Source organism: Macrotis lagotis, chromosome 2 (genome assembly GCF_037893015.1).
Source record: "Macrotis lagotis isolate mMagLag1 chromosome 2, bilby.v1.9.chrom.fasta, whole genome shotgun sequence".
NCBI lineage: Eukaryota > Metazoa > Chordata > Mammalia > Peramelemorphia > Peramelidae > Macrotis > Macrotis lagotis.
The window spans coordinates 338,077,549-338,090,576 of NC_133659.1; the positions used below are offsets into that span (position 1 = coordinate 338,077,549).

The 13,028-nt window shown below is 41.6% G+C and overlaps 1 long non-coding RNA gene across 1 annotated transcript; it reads left to right on the plus strand.

Moving 5' to 3' along the window:
- The first annotated feature begins 215 nt into the window (after positions 1–215).
- Positions 216–11,620, plus strand: LOC141515551 (uncharacterized). Its single transcript, XR_012476351.1, has 3 exons — positions 216–353; positions 4,801–4,994; positions 10,182–11,620. It is a non-coding gene; the product is annotated as an uncharacterized LOC141515551 (long non-coding RNA).
- Positions 11,621–13,028: the final 1,408 nt, after the last annotated feature.

Sequence of the window (13,028 nt, forward strand, 5' to 3'; positions counted from 1 at the left end):
GCGCCCGCCCCCGCCCTTTCTGCGGCGGAGAATGACGGGAAGAGGCGTCGGGACAGGGCCTGCGTGACGCCCGGCGAGGCCCGTGTGCGCAGGCGCCTCCCCGCGAGTAGAAACGGCCGCCGCGCGTGACGTCATTGAGCGGCTACCCCGACTCTCGGAAGTCCCTAAAGGCGGGGCGGGGGCGGGACTTGGGCACCCGGAAGTGTGTGTGCGCGTGCGCCGGAGGGCGGGCGGAGCGGGCGCTCTCCCCTCCCCTCCCCCTCCCCGGGCGCCGCTCCCCCCCCCAGGCTTCCCTAGGAAAGGTGCGGAGGAGAGGGCGGCCCCGCCCCGGAGCGCCCCCCCGGGGGTCCCAGGTGACGGGGGGGGGGGGGTCCCGGAGGGGGAGGTGCAGGAGAGGCGGGACTGACCCCTTCCATGGGGGACAGCCAAGGGGAGGGGGCTGCCCTGCTGCAGGTCGCGGGGGGCAGACCGCACCCGGCTTGGCCCTGGACCAGATGCCCCTGGGGTGGACCCAGCCCAGGTATTTGCTGTGCCCCCCGCAGCCTTCTCCCTGTTCCCGGGGCCGCGCTCCTGGGCTGTCCTGGCAGGGGTATGGGCCCTGCCGTTCTCCCCCAGCCCCCCAAAACGATTAAAGTGGTGCTTGCGGCCCCGCCTACTCTGTGCCCCCCAGTTTAGAGGAGGGCCTGGCTGAAGGGCCGGAGCCCAGATGACCCTAGGCACCTCCCCCTCCCTTCGGTAAAAAGGGGGTTCAGGCTGGAAGACCCACCAGCAGCACTTAGGGTTAGCTTCCCGCGTTGTCTATGTGGGCACAAGGGCCAAAAGGAAATAGAGATGCCAAGCCTAGTGGGACAGACGCGTCCCAGCCAGCACCCTGTAAAGTCCGGAGCCACAGCAAGAAGGCCCATGTGCTCCCACCCAGGGCCACTGGCCGTGTGTCGGCTGAGGTGTTACCTCTAGGCTGATCCACACCCCCTCCGGATGGTTCAGAAGGGCAGCAGAAGCCCCCATACCCCCAACTCCGAATCTCTAAGAAACGCACCAGGAGAAGCAAAGAGGCAGGGCTCCATGGGTGGCCCTCAGGGCTGAGGGGCCCAGATCCCACCAGGCTTCCTGCTTCACCAGAACTCCTGCTCCATCACACACCGGTAGCAGCCCACACCCCTTCTAGGCAATCAGGAAGGCTTTATGCATGCACAAAAGGGTCACTTCACAGACTTGAGTCCCCTCTCTGGAGGGGCAAGGATGTGAAAAGGCAGGGCCCTTCTTCCTCAGAGTCCTCTGACCCTGAATCCTTCACCGCCAGGACTGGGAAAGAGAAAAGTTATGTTGACATTTCCCAGCCCAGCAAGTGCTAGACATAGGAGATGCATCGAGGAAAGTCCACACAGCCTTTGACCTGAAGCTTGGCCTGTTGAGGAGGGGCATAGGCTTGTTAAGACCCTTGGCACGGGGTAGCTAGGTGGCGCAGTGGCTAAAGCACCGGCCCTGGAGTCAGGGGTACCTGGGTTCAAATCCAGTCTCAGACACTTAATAATGACCTAGCTGTGTGGCTTTGGGAAAGCCACTTAACCCCATTTGCCTTGCAAAAAAACAAAAAAAAAGACCCTTGGCAGGAAGCCCTAGGGCACTAGGTGAATGAAAAAACTGGAGGAGGGAGAGAAGAGTAACAGGTCTCCTGTGGAGGCATCCTTAAAATCCAACTTCTGAGGCAGAGAACCATCTGGAATAGCCCGAGATGTCGAGTCTCCAACCTGGCAAGGGCCGAGCCAGGGGAGACCAAAGGGAGATCGGGGCGGACCCAATCCATGGTTCTGCTTGGCTACTGTAGGGATTGTGAAAAAGAGAACTCTGTCCACGAAAGCTGGTTGGGGCCAGATTGTGGAGGCCGGGCCTGGCCAAGCTAGGCAGCCAGTTCAGATTCTGTAAACAACAGGAAGTGGTCTAAGGTTGGTGTCTCTGGATAAGGAAAAGTTACAGAGGCTTCCCTGGAATGATAAATCAGAGAAAGGAGAAACTTAGGAAGCTCATACTTCCCCCTCTCCTTCCTTTCATGGAATTCTGGGCTTTAATTTCTTGCATTTTCTCCCACCCAACCCCCCAGCCCAACCCTTCCTTCTCAATCCCTTGCATTTACTTGCCTCTACCCCTCTCCAAGGGCACCAGTAGCCTCAGGAGTGATGACTGGGCATCCTTCAGGAAGGGATACCTTCCTGAGGGATCCTCTCTCCCTCTTGGATTTTCAGAAAGTTGCTCTGTCCTTGTTCTCCTACAAGACTGATCTCTCCTTCCTGGGATGACCCTTTTTGGGAGCATCATTTCCTTCACTCCCCTCTGTGGGTGAACACAGGCTCTGTCCTGGACTCTGCTAAGTTTTCCTTAGCAGTGAATGATCTACTGCTTCTCCCCAGATGACCCTTACATGTCTTTCCTAAGCTCTCTCCCACTTCTCCACCTGTCTATCTCATAGGACTGTAAATACCAGTCGTAGGAAAACTTATTTCTCTTTACTTCCCTGTTTCTGTCAAGAGCATCTCTCTTCTTATCACTCAGGTTCATGACTTGGGAGTGGGTCACCCTCCACTCTTCACTCTCCCTTCCCCAGCCTCCCCAACCCCAAGAATCTCTCATCTCCATCCCTGATCTCTGGTCACTTAGTGCAGGCCTTTATCACCCTCCATCTGCACTATTATATATCTTCCTAACTAGTCTCCCTCTTTCTGATCCAGCCTCCGCTCTGCAGAGCATGAGGTCCTAAAGCAATCCAAAGCTGACCCTCCTACTTCTCCTGTCTTCAAGACAAAACACATTCTTTGCTTGGCATTCAAAGCCTTCTCTGGCCCCAGTCTGTCTTTCTAGACTGATCCATTTTATTTCTGCCCTTGACCTCCTTGACTTGCCCAAACATAGGAGTCTTCCCTCTTCTTCCCTCGCAAGCCCCTCTCCCATCACTAATTTTGATTTTGCATTTTTGCAGCATTTAGCTCCACTGTTCAGTGCATTATTCCTTTACTGGAAGGGAAGATCCTTCTGTCTTGCTTCCCTGTTAGACTGTGTTTTCTTAAAGCAGAAAGGGCCCCTTTCATCTTGACAATTTTAACCTCTGGAGGCTCTTAATAAATAGGAGGTGCTGTATTACCTCCTGAAGAGCTGAGGGGTCCCATCTTGCAGCCTGTTTCTCTACCTGACTCCACCAGAGGAGAGGGCTGTCAGAGGCTCACCCTCAAGGAGTTCAGAGGCTTGGAGATCTGATCCTGTGGGGACTTTGTGCTATCCATAAGAACCAGCAGGGTCACCCAGGTGAAAGTGGGATCCATCCTCACCCACAAGACATCTGGGGTCCTCCACATGACTGGGCCAGAAAGGTTCTACGGCTTCAACAGGAGAGAGGCAAAGGCGGCAGAGACTCAACATTCCTCATTGACAGCTTCTCCAGGGCTGGCTTAGATTCCATCTTTCTCCTTGCATGGTACCTGAAGGGCATCTTGCCTCTGGGAAGCCCTTGCCTCTGTGTCACTCTGTGGAATTTCTTCTGGGCTATTCCTGCAGCTTTCTCTCAGACTTGTAGGTTGAGTCCTCAGAGGACAAAAGCTTTCTCATTGTCCCAGTATAACTCTGGGAGCAGCTGTTCCTATAACCCTATCTCATGAGCCCCCATTCCCAGTGCTTCCCATTACCATTAGTCTGCTTCCTTAGCAAAGGCATTTACTAAGCTGGTAGATAGGAAATTGGGACAAAACATTCCTTTGCCAAACCCTGCTCTTCCAGACACCCAGAGGGCCCATGGGAAGAGTCAGTTCAAGTATTTATCAGGAGAGAACATGTTCACAAATCAGCATACACAAAATCAATGGGAGGTCATTTGGGGGAGCAGTGCGCCTGACCTCATCTAAGGGTGGCTCTTCTGCCGTTGAATGTTTTGCATATTTGGGGGGGGCAGTAAGTCACCACTTTGGCAGAGGAGGGTGTTTACTATCATGGCTGCTTATGGAAGCTGGAGGAGCTGGCCTCAAAGTCAGGAAGGGGACAACTGGGCTTATTCTGGAGAAGCTGTGTTCCAGCTTACCCAGATTGGTCCCAACTACTGAAAACCAGGATAAAGGGCTACATGTGCAAGGAGGGAGGGAAAGGGTTCCCACCCAGAGAAAAATCACAGATCATTGAAGGACCTGAGTATTACTCAACTGATAAGCCAACATTCCACAGAACCTCAGGAAACTCATGCTCAAAATCAGTGGAGAATGCCTCCATCATCCTGATAACTTTTCCTGCCTTTTCACAGATAATACATTTTTCTACCCCCCTCATCCTTGTGTCAAGGGTTCTGAAGAATCTAAGGGTCACAAAATATTTGATCTGAAATGCTAGAAAGCCATAATTTTTTTCTCCCCAAAGGTTCTTTTCTAAACTTCCCTATTTCTATAAAAAAGCACCTTCATCCTTCTAAGCTCCTCAATCCCCAACCTAAAAGTCATCCTCAGTTCTTCCTCTCCTTGTTCTCATATCCAGTCAGTTACCAAGTCATGTTTCTACTTCCACACATTTCTTGAATTCGTCTCTTTCTGTAAAAAAACTTATTATGAACTTAATAAGCCTCAATAGAATTGATTGTTCCAATAAACAGAGAACAGACAAGAGAATTGTATATCTCTGTAGATGTCTGCTATATGTAATTTGTTTTTTAATCGTGTATTAAATTTAACATGGTAGTAGCAAGATATCCCTTTCTAAGCCCTCCGCTTTCTCTTCAGCATTTTAAAAATATTTCTTTAATGTCCTTTACTTTTTTTTCTTTTTATGTAGCTCTTTCACTACAGATTCTTATAAGAAACAAGTATAGGTGCCCCTTTCATATTGAGACAATTTTACTTGAGAAAAGGGCCGGAAATTTCAATAATTCTGAGAGAACCTCAAAGAAAGCAGCTCCTAAGAAAAAAGTACCCGTCAAAAACCCCAATTTTGAGAGGACCTGACAGAAAGCAGTTCTCAGATAAAAAGTAAGTGTTGAAGGCAAAAAGAAGCAAAATGTCTTTTTTTCTTACCAACTAATGTACATGGAATTATCAGGAAGACTTTGAAGTTGATAGCTGAGAACTCCTGATAATTAGAACTTGTTGATGACTATGGGACAATTATATATTTCCGGTTTATGGCATGACTGACCAAAATGTGAATTTGTATCTTCTTTCATAACATCACTAATATGGAAATTATACATGCATAACCTATATCAGATTACTCGGTGTCATGGGGAGGGGGGAAAGAAAGGATGGAGAAAAATGTGGGACAAAAAAAATCTTTAAAAAAAGAAATGTTGAAAACTTTTTAATTGAAAAATATTTTTCTGGAAAAAAATCTGTATGAAAATTATAGCTTGTCAATCAGAATATTTCCCACCTGTCTTCAAAACTAGAAGGCCTAATTATTAAGAAAAATAATAAATTGTCTGAAGTTTTTTAAAAATAATAAAGAAATGTGAATTTATAATTTAATCCTCTAAGAGAGAGATGGCCTACTTCACACAGGAGATTTGAGCCAGGACTAAAATAGAAGCTGAGCTCTTTCTATGAAACCAATATGGTACTGTTACCTAAACCAGGAAGAGTTAAAACAGAGAAAGAAAATTATAAACCTATTTCCCTGATGAATATAGATGCAAAAATCCTACATAAAATCTTAGCAAAACGACTACAACAAGTCATCACTAGGATAATACATTATGATCAAGTAGGATTTATTCCAGGAATGCAGGGTTGGTTCAATATTAGGAAAACTGTTAGTATACTCAATTATATCAATAACAAACCTAGCAGAAACCATATGATCATATCAATAGATGCTGAAAAAGCTTTTGACAAAATACAGCATCCATTCCTATTAAAAACACTAGAGAGTGTAGGAATAAATGGACTGTTCCTTAAAATAATTAGCAGTATCTATCTGAAACCATCAACAAGTATTATACTCAATGGGGAGAGGCTAGAGGCATTCCCAATAAGATCAGGGGTTAAACAAGGGTGCCCATTATCACTACTACTATTCAATATTGTATTAGAAATGTTAGCATCAGCAATTAGAGAAGAAGAAGAAATTGAAGGAATTAGAATTGGGAAGGAAGAGACAAAACTCTCACTCTTTGCAGATGACATGATGGTCTACCTAGAGAATCCCAAGAAATCATCCAAAAACCAACTGGAAACAATTAGCAATTTTAGCAAAGTTGCAGGTTATAAAATAAACCCTCACAAATCCTCAACTTTTCTATATATGTCTAGCAAGAAACAGCAAGAAGAGCTAGAAAGAGAAATCCCATTCAAAGTAACCTCAGACAGTGTAAAATAATTGGGAGTCTATTTCCCAAGACAGACTCAGAATCTTTTTGAAAACAATTATAAAATACTTCTCACACAAATTAAATCAGATTTAAATAACTGGGCAAATATCAACTGCTCAGGGATAGGGAGAGCTAATATAATAAAAATGACAATTCGACCAAAACTAAACTACCTGTTTAGTGCCCTACCAATCAAAATTCCAAAAAATTAATGAGTTAGAAAAAATTGGAAGTAAATTCATATGGAGAAATAAAAAGTCAAGAATTGCCAGGAGCTTAATGAAAAAAAATGCAAACGAAGGTGGCTTAGCACTACCCAATCTAAAATTATATTATAAAGCATCAGTCATCAAAACTGTTTGGTATTGGCTAAGAAATAGAGTGGTGGACCAGTGGAATAGACTAGGTGTAAAAGCAGGAGAGGATTATAGTAATCTGCTGTTTGATAAACCCAAAGAGTCAGGCCACCAGGATAAAAACTCCCTCTTTGATAAAAAACTGCTGGGATAATTGGAAGTTAGTATGGAAGAAACTTAGATTAGACCAACACCTCACACCCTTTACCAAGATAAGATCCAAATGGTTACAGGACATAGACATAAAAAACAATACTATAAGCAAATGAGAAGATCAAGGACTAGTCTACCTGTCAGATCTATGGAAAGGGGAACAGTTTATGACTAAGGAAGAGTTGGAGAACATCACTAAAAACCAATTAGATGATTTGGATTACATTAAATTAAAAAGTTTTTGCACAGATAAAACCAATGTAATCAAGATCAAAAGAAAAGTAGTAAATTGGGAAACAATCTTTACAACTAATGATTCTGACAACTCATTTCTAAAATATACAGAGAACTGAGTCATATTTTTAAAACAAAAAGCCATTCCCCAATTGACAAATGGTCAAAGGATATGCAAAGGCAATTTACAGATGAAGAGATCAAAGCAATCCATAGCCATATGAAAAAATGCTCTAAATCATTAATTATTAGAGAAATGCAAATTAAAGCTTCGCTGAGGTACCACCTCACACCTTTCAGACTGGCCAGTATGACCAGGAAGGATAATGATCATTGTTGGAAGGGATGTGGGAAATCTGGGACACTATTACACTGTTGGTGGAGCTGTGAACTCATCCAACCCTTCTGGAGAGCTATTTGGAACTATGCCCAAAGGGCAACAAAAATGTGCATACCCTTTTGACCCAGCAATACCACTACTGGGTCTATACCCTGAAGAGATGAGGAAAAAGGGTAAAAACATTACTTGTACAAAAATATTTATAGCAGCCCTGTTTGTGGTGGCAAAGAATTGGAAATCCAGTAAATGTCCTTCAATTGGGGAATGGTTTAGCAAACTGTGGTCTATGTATGTCATGGAACACTATTGTTCTATTAGAAACCAGGAGGGACGGGAATTCAGGGAAGCCTGGAGGGATTTGCATGAACTGATGCTGAGTGAGATGAGCAGAACCAGAAAAACACTGTACACCCTAACAGCAACATGGGAGTGATGTTCAGCCTTGAAGGACTCGCTCATTCCATCAGCGCAACAATTGGGAACAATTTTTGGCTGTCTGCAAAGGAGAGTGCCACCTGTATCCAGATAAGGAGCTGTGGAGTTTGAACAAAGTACAAGGACTATTCCCTTTAATTCAGAAAAAAAAACCCAGATGTCTTATTGTTTGATCTGGTTACCTCTGAGAATTCTGTTCTCTCGAAGGATATGATTTCTCTCTCATCACACCCAATTTGGATCAAGGTACAACATGGAAACAAAGTAAAGACTGATGGAGTGCTATCTGTGGGGTGGGGGGGGGGGGAAGGAAGCAAGACTGGGGGAAAATTGTAAAACTCAAATAATATCTTTAATAAAAATTAAAAATAAATAAACAAACAAACAAACAAATAAATAAATAAATAAAATAGAAGCTGAGGAAAGGGGAGAAAGAAGCAAAACGGGGCGGCTAGGTGGCGCAGTGGATAAAAGTGGATAAAGTGGATAAAGCACTGGCTCTGGAGTCAGGAGTACCTGGGTTCAAATCTGGTCTCAGACACTTAATAATTGCCTAGCTGTGTGGCCTTGGGCAAGCCACTTAACCCCATTTGCCTTGCAAAAACCTAAAAAAAAAGCTGAAAACTATATTTGCATATAAATGGAATAAAATTTAAAAAAAAACAAAACTATCTCCTGCTGCTTGAAGAATCCAAGTTCAGGGGAGGCTAGGTGGCATAGTACATAAAGCACCAGCCCTGGAGTCAGGAATACTTGGGTTCAAATCCAGTCTCAGACACTTAATAATTACCTAGCTCTGTGGCCTTGGGCAAGCCATTTAATCCCGTTTGCCTTGCCAAAAAAACCTAAAAAAAAAAGAATCCAAGTTCAATAAAGCTCAGCTGGGTAGGTGTTTCATGGAAAAGTGAGCAGCATCAATTGGGGAATGGCTGAACAAGTTATGGTTTGTGAATGTTATGGAATATTATTGTTCTATAAGAAACCATGAATGGTCAGGCTCTAGAGAAACATGGAAAGAATTACAGGAGCTGATGCTGAGTGACAGTAGCAGAACCAAGAGAACATTGTACACATTAACAAAGTTAATCAATTCTGATGGCAGCAGCTCCTCTCAGCAGTTCAGAGAGCTTGGACAGCTCTGGGAGACCTGTTATGGACACTGCTGTTCACATCCAAAGAAAAAACACAAAACAAAACAAAAAACAAACAACAGAATCTGAATGAACACTTCACTTTTTAAATTTTTCACTTCTGTTTTTCCTTCCTAGTTCATGGTTCTCTTTCTTTTCCCTTAGTCTTAATTCCTCAGATAGAAAATGACTAATATGTAGACATGTTGAACACAAATGTATATGTACAATGTTCATTAGACTGTTCATTGCTGAGGGGAGAGGGTTGGGAAGGGAGGGTAGAAGAAAATTATATAATTTATAAATATAAATGTGGTTGAATGTTGAAAAACTTTCATAACATAATTAGAAAAATAAGATAAAATATTTTATTTTTTTCTTAAGGATTTTATTTAGAGTTTTACAATTTTTCCCCTAATCTTACTTCCCTCCCCCCCCCCCCACCTCCCACAGAAGACAATTGGCCAGTCTTTACATTGTTCCCTGGTATATGATGATCCAAATGGAATGTGAAGAGAGAGAAATCATATCCTTAAGGAAAAAACATAAAGTATGAGAGATAACAAGATCAGACAATAAGATATCAGGGTTTTTTCCCCTAAATTAAAGATAATAGTCCTTGGTCTTTGTTCAAACTCCACAGTTCTTTCTCTGGACACAGATGGTATTCTCCATCACAGACAACCCCAAATTGTCCCTGATTATTGCACTGATGGAATGAGTGAGTCCATCAAGGTTGATCATCACTTCCATGTTGCTGTTAGGGTGTACAGTGTTTTTCTGGTTCTGCTCATCTCACTCAGCATCAGTTCATGTAAATCCCTCCAGGCTTCCCTGAATTCCCATCCCTCCTGGTTTCTAATAGAACCATAGTGTTCCATGACATACATAGACCACAGTTTGCTAAGCCATTCCCCAATTGAAGGACATAAAATATCATTTTAAAAAAAGAAAGTGGAGAACTGGGTGGTGTAGTGGATAGAACATGGGCCTTGGAGTTGGGGGTTTGTAGTTTGAATCCAGCTTCAGAAAATTAACACTAAACTAGCTGTGACCTTGGGCAAGTCACTTAACCTTGATTGCCTCCAACCCAAGGCCATCTCCTGATTCATATCTGACCTCTGGAAAAAGTGAGACTGGTGACTTAGCAAAATCCCTCTCACTAAAATCCATTTCATATGCTTGACATGGTCTTCTTCTAGGACAAAGGATAAACATCATCAGAGAAAAGCAACTGAAGTGAGAGCTGAGAAAAGGATTCCAGTGAACTTGACTGAAAAAAGAAAGGCTTTATTACTGCTGCTGGGAGCTGAGTTGATTGGAGGAGAAGCTTTGCTACTGGGAACTAAATAGAACAAGAATGTTTGTTGCTTAATGGAGCAACTAGAAAAAGAAGAGACTTGTCTGCCTTTAATCATTTCTTATGTCTTGATAATATTCCATTCCATTTACATACTTTAATTATCCTGTATCCTTTCCTATCCACTTACACAGCAACTTCCCAAGCATAAATTGACTTCTTTATTGGTTTCCCTGTTCCAATCCCCTCTCCAGTTTTTCCTTGATGAGGCTGTGAAAGTGACATTCCTAATACATATATCTCACTATATTGCTCTCCTACAACTTAGTAGCCACCTCTCCATGAAGTATCCCTTGATCTCCCCAGGTATATTGGAAAGAGCATCAATCTTAAAGTTAAAGCCTTGAGTTCAAGTTCAGATTCTGACACTATATGAACAAGGCAGGTCATTTAACTTTGTTTGCCTTAGTTTCCTCTTCTGGAAAATAAACTGAAGAAGGAAATGGCAAACCACTCCAGTATCTCTGCCACAAAAATCTCAAGTGTAGTCACAGAAAGTCAGAAATTGTTGAAAATGACTAAGAACAAGTCATAAGGCTTCCTAGTCTTGTTTCTTTTGCAAAATGGGGAAAATGCTTGTCCTTTTGGTTATTTTATAAATTTTATTTTATTTATTTTTTCTTTAGATTTTTCGAGGCAATAGGGTTAAGTGGCTTGCCCGAGGCCACAGGGCTAGGTAATTATTAAGTGTCTGAGGTCGGATTTAAACCCAGGTACTCCTGACTCCAAGGCTGGTGCTGTGTCCACTGTGCCACCTAGCCACCCCATTATTTTATAAATTTTAAAGTGGCACCTACATGTAAACTTCTGAGTCTTTGATCCTTCTATTTTGGTGAATCCATGATTATGAGTCATCCTGAATATTCTGGTCTTTGTTTATTATGGAATTCTTGGGCAGACGGTCTGGTCAAGAAAGGTCCTTCACAAAATCTTGTTGATGAGTGCATAATACTAACAAGTTTAAGAAGAGTAAAAACAACAAAAAACAGCTTTCCCTAGTGAATACTGATATTAAATAAAATATTAGCAAGAAAATTACAGCAATATATCATAAAGATCACACATGATTAGGTGGGATTTATACCAGGAATGCAGGGCTAGTTCAGTATTAGAAAAAGTATAAACATAATTGACTATCAATAGTAAAAAAGCAGCAAAATTTATATGATTATCTCTTTTATAAATCTGACTGATTTCCTATAGGAATTGGAGATATTTGACCTTAGATAAACTTGCTCTAAAATTTTTCTTCCAGTTTCCTGCTTCCCTTCTGATTTTGGCTACTCTGTGTGTGGGTGTGGGTGTGGGTGTGGGTGTGTGGGTGTGAGTGTCTGTGTTGAAACAGCTTGACAAAATAATACTAATTTCTCTTAACTACAATAGGAAGCAAAGAAATGAATGGAACTTTTCTCAAAATTATAAATAGTATCTATTTAAAACCAAGAGCAAGCATTACCAGAGATCAACTAGAAGCCTTCCCAATAAGATTAGGAATGAAGTAGAGGTGTCCATTTTCATCATTATTGTTTAATATTGTACTAGAAATTTCATCTATATTATGATGAATATCTGTAGATAATATAATGTTATTGATAAGGATATTTCCATCTATATTATAAATTTCATCTATTTCATATCTATAGCTCTAGAAATATGATAAAAAAGAAATCGAAGGAATGAAACTAACATGGAAACAAAAGGTCATTCTTTATAGAGAATCTGATAGTATAATTAAAGAACCCTAGAGAATCAAGTAAAAAAACTAGGTGATAACAATGAATAACTTTATTAAAGTTGCAGAGATGTAAAATAAACCAACATAATTTATCAACATTTCTACGTATTATCAACAAAACCCAGCAGGAAGAGATATAAAATAACTTCAGACATGTAATAGTAGACAAATATTTTGAAATCTACCTGCTGGGACACATTTAGGAGCTATATAAACACAATCATAAAACACATTTCATACACATAAAGACAGACCTAAACACCTGGAGAAATATTCATTGGTAATCTGAACAAATATAATAAAAACAACAATAGTATCCCAATTTAGTTATTCCATGTCATAGCAATCAAAGTAACAAGGAATCATTTTATTGATTTTCATCCTGAAGACTAAAAAGTCTAGACTATCAAGGGAATCAAAAAAACGGTGAAGGATGGTAGTTGGCAGTATCAGATCTCAAATTGTGTTATAAAGAGGTTAATCATACACTGGATAAGAAATAGAATGATTGATCAATAAAATAGATTACCATTAGTACAGAAATCAGCACAGAAGCCTAGTGTTTTATAAATTCAAAGCTTTTGTTTAAGAATTCAATATTTGCCAAAAATTTCTAAGAAGACAGTCTGGCAAAAACTAGGCAGGAAATAACATCTCGTTGTATACCAATATAAGGTCAAAATGATTGCAATATTTAAGCCTAAAAGGTAATTTCAGAACCAAATTAGTAGACCATGGAAAATTTTACCTGTCATATCTATAGATTACAGAAGGGTTTATGATTGAACAAGAGATAAAGAGGAAATAATGGGAAATAAAATGAATAATTTTCATTACATGAACTTAAAAAGATTTTGAACAGCAAAACAAAAACAACAACCACAACAACAAAAAACCAGAGTAGCCAAAATAAGAAGCAAAACAAAAAACTGGAGGAAAAATTGTACAAGTTTT